The 4,327-nt window shown below is 41.4% G+C and overlaps 1 pseudogene; it reads right to left on the minus strand.

Annotated features, from left to right (window-relative positions):
• Positions 1 to 683: 683 nt before the first annotated feature.
• LOC102246402 lies at positions 684 to 3,158 on the minus strand (annotated as a pseudogene).
• Between the last annotated feature and the right edge of the window lie 1,169 nt (positions 3,159 to 4,327).

Raw genomic sequence — 4,327 nt, forward strand, 5'->3', positions numbered from 1 at the left:
TGTGAGGGCTGGATTTGTTCTGGGGGAGAGAGCAAGCAAGTTTCAACCAGCAGCATTTTGGATAACCTTCCTGAAATGATTTAAAAGAGAAAGGGACAGATTCCTCAAGCCTATAATTATTTGTATTTTATTTTCTTATTCTAAATAAAGTCATTTTTGTACCTTATTACACCCCCTCCCAAAATTAGTTCTTCAGGTTCAGTAAACTTTAGGCCTCACAAAACCTGTGTTAGTCCCTGAGGGTTGGGGTCCCCAAAGGAGTTTGGATTCACTCATTATATTTATTTGCTCCTTTCAATTCTTGTTCTAGAGGGAGAGTGAGAACAGCTTTTTACTCAGTAATTTTTATAATAAGAACTAGTGGCCCATTGCACAAAGTTTTGCGCAATAGGCCTTCCTTCCCCTGGCTGTTGGCACAGGTTTTCCTCCGGCACCCAGGACCCAGGCCTTTGGTCCGGCCGCAGCAGCGAGGCTTGGCTTCTCCACTCTGGCTGCTCCCAGGCCCTCCTTTTTTTCCCCCAGCTCCTTGAGAGGAGCCCAGGCCCCCAGCCCCCCCTTGAGTGGAGCCCAGGGCGGGCTGGAGGCCTGGGTCACTGGAGCTGGAAGCCTGGGCTGACCCGGTGACCCAGGCCCCCAGCCCCTCCTTGAGCGGAGTCCAGGGCCGGCGGGAAGCTTGGCTTCCTCCTTCGCCAGGAGCAACCCAAGCCTCCTGCTTGCTCCAGCTCTGTGGCCCCACCATCTTCAGTCATCTTCAGTCTTCGCTCCATGCCTGTGTATGCAAATTAACCACCATCTTTGTTGGGTTAATTTGCATAGTCGCTCTGATTGGCTGGTGGGTGTAGCGGAGTTGCGGAGTGACGGAGTGATGGTTAATTTGCATGTTTCTCTTTTATTAATGTAGATTGTATTGGAACCTGCTCCTTCTTTGGCTGTTTACGGGTTTATTATCTTACTAACTCACAGAGACTTTAAGCCCTTTGAAGATAGGGATAGAGCTGTATTGTGTTTCTATAATACAGGCACAAAGTTAATACAACTCTTATAAATATTTGTTGAAGAAACAGATAAATTTCAGTGCCATGAGGCATTGCTTTTCTTCTGCTCCACCTCTTTATTGAGACTTTTGTGCAAAGCATAAGGCTGAGGGGATGAGCAGGTAGAGCGGAGTAAAGTTGCTTCTTCCAAACCCTAGATCCCATACTTTGATTTTACATAGTAGATGCATTTCTGAATGACAATTTGAATTGGGTATAATAGATTTTGCTAATATCAACTCCCTTTACTCATAGAGATTATTTTTAATGATGCGTAAATGTTTCATACTGTGAGGTGCAAAATATTTTGCTTATTTCAAGAATCTTTGTGCATTCTTTCTGTAGTAAAGTGAATTATCAACATGGTAAGTCTATTTGGGGGATCTGCTTAAAATGGGGCACACCAGTACTAAATTCAGCTCTAACAATGACTAATTCGCACACCACATGTGGAGCTAGATGGCTGTTGGACATAACCATTTCTTTTGATCCCTTTGCTCCCACAGCACCTGCTTCAACCAAAGGTAGTGTCTTGACCCTCCACGACCTCTTTGTCATGGTGCCCCCCGGGCATCTATTGCCTGAGGCCTTGGCAGTCAGCCGGGCACCAACCTTCCTAAGATGGCAGCAACCCTGAGGAACACACGTCAGGGGTGGGGTCCCATAGGCAAAGACAGGGAAGGGAGGCACAGGGAAGCTTCTGGTGTGAGACTGCCTGACCCTTGGGGGCGGAAAGGAGCATCTGGGCCTGCTCTGAAGTGAGTCCCTGGCTTGGGTGTCTGAGTGGCAGGCAGTGCCAGGACTGTGAAGTTGTGGCAGATAACAAAGAGCTGGCATCTGTGGCCTCGACGCTGGCATGTGGGGTCTGAGAACCTGGTGGGTGTGGAATGTGCCTCTCCTGCCTCTGCCTGGCATGGGCTCTGCTGCACCGCTGGTGGTGGGAGGATAGGGACTGGCCCAGTGGCGACTGATCATCGGTCATTTTGTTGTCACACTTTTGGCTTTTTATTATTATAGACTAGAGGTCCAGTGCATGAAATTCGTGCACAGTGGGGTTGTCTCTCAGCCCAGGCTGCACCCTCTCCAATCTGGGACCCCTTGGGGGATGTCCGACTGCCAGTGTAGTCCCCATCCCTGTGGGACATCTCTCTCACAATCCAGGACTGCTAGCTACTAACCACTCGCCTGCCTGCCTGCCTGCCTGATTGCCCCTAACCGCTTCTGCCTGCCAGCCTCATCGCCCCCTAACTGCTCCCCTGCCAACCTGATCTCGCCCCCGGCTGCCCTCCCCTGCCGGCCTGATCACCCACAACTGCCCTCCACTGCTGGCCATCTTGTGGTGGCCATTTTGAGGTGGCCATCTTGTGGCGGCCATCTTGTGGTGATGTCAAGGTTGTGACACCACCTAGGCTTTTATTATATAAGATTATTTGTACTCAACTCTGAAATTTTTTTCCATTTCTAAAAATCAGGAGCTTCCACTATTTTGTAGGAATCAGAATGTAGTAGTGAAGACCATGAGTTTTGGGTTCACGTAGATCAGGTTTGAGGTGATTTTTACCACGTATCAACATTATAACTATGGAGAAATTATTTAACCTTTCCATCAATTTTGCTATAATTTTTTAAAAACAACTTTTTGCTTAAAAATTGAGTAACAAACCTGAAGTCTTATTATAGAGATTAAAAAATGTAATTAATTTAAAGCAGTGACTAAAACCTATTTACTGTTTATTAGTATTAGATTTAATATATTATTTCCTATAGCATCTATACAAGAAAAGTTTTTACTACATGCAAATTTGAAGCCAATTTCTTATTTTGAGTTCTTTTTTTGGTATCCAAAATGTGTTTATTGGGGTAGTTCCACATTCATCTTTATTGGAGATTCTTTTAGTGTTACTTCCTCTTGAAGAGCATCATCTGGAAGCCTTGCTTTTCCACCTGCTGGCTGACAGAGGACAATGCAGCAAACAACACACAAAACTTCGGTTTGTGCATGGCTAAAGACTGCAGTGATTTCACATCCATGAGGTAGGAATTGGGGCTCTGCACCAGGCACTTCTTCCTGTGCTTCCTCTTCTTTTCTGGAGATGGATGAAGGAGATCCTTAGTGAGAGGCATATTGTCTCTGCTGGAGAGGAGGTTGTCTCTGCTGGGAAGGCCAGTGTTTTGAATTTTTTATAATGGTTGCTATTCCGTTAGAATATTAAATTACTATTGATACAAAACTCAAAATACTTTCCCATCATTTACATTTCTAGTTTCAAATTCTTCTGAGTATCACTATCATTTTGACATCCAAAATATATTCAAAACTTAGATTTCTTAAATGTGAGTTTTGTATAGTTAAAAAAATTCTAACACATATAAAGTGATAGAAAACATAGTAGAAAAATAATATCCTATACTCAGAAATTGCTTTTGCAAAGATATTTTATTTTCTTTTATTGTTGAAAGTATTACAGATATCTGCAAAGATATTTTAGATATATATCAAGTGAAACACATATTAAGTGATACAACAAAACTGGTGGGAAATAAGATGCTATATTCTAAAACTGATTTTACAAAAATATTAATTTCCAAATATCTGTTTCATAAAATAATATTCAACTCTATCTAAAACATGCAAGCACATAAAAGTCTGTGCAAATTATTTATTTTTTTGAGATTTAATATTCTCAAAAATTTATACTACACAGATGGCCAAAGTACTCATGATCTTGGGAAGTCTTGCTCCCTTATGGTTCTGATGTGCTGAGCATTGTTTGTCAGATGATATTGAGTCTATTAGAACAGCTTGGCCCATTTTGACAGAATTTATTTCTAAATTAAAGATGCCAAGATAAAGCTTGTAGTGTAGTGGGGGAAACTTGAATTCTATTGTTAGCTCTCAATGAACAAAATATATTTGTCATTGCATAATGTATGCTTTCTTGTTTAATTAAAAGAAAATAATTTCAATGTTTCATTTAAAATTATATCATATCCACAGCAAAAACAATTTGACTAAATATCAAGACCTACAGGCTTGATATAAGATAAAAGTATTTTTGAGTTTTGCTTCTACCAATTCACATATACATGGTGGCATGTTCTTTGAAAACATTATTTAATTAAACTCAATTCATATCTACATGGTGGCATGCTCTTTGAAAACAGTATTTAATTGTCAATATGCAAATCCCAACTGAAAGTATTTATGAGTGCTTAACAAGTATTTAACAAATTGGGCCTATGTTTGCACAAATTGTTGTTTCTATTATTGTCATTATGAATATGCTGATGTC

This window comes from Myotis brandtii, unplaced genomic scaffold (genome assembly GCF_000412655.1).
Source record: "Myotis brandtii unplaced genomic scaffold, ASM41265v1 scaffold159, whole genome shotgun sequence".
Lineage (NCBI taxonomy): Eukaryota > Metazoa > Chordata > Mammalia > Chiroptera > Vespertilionidae > Myotis > Myotis brandtii.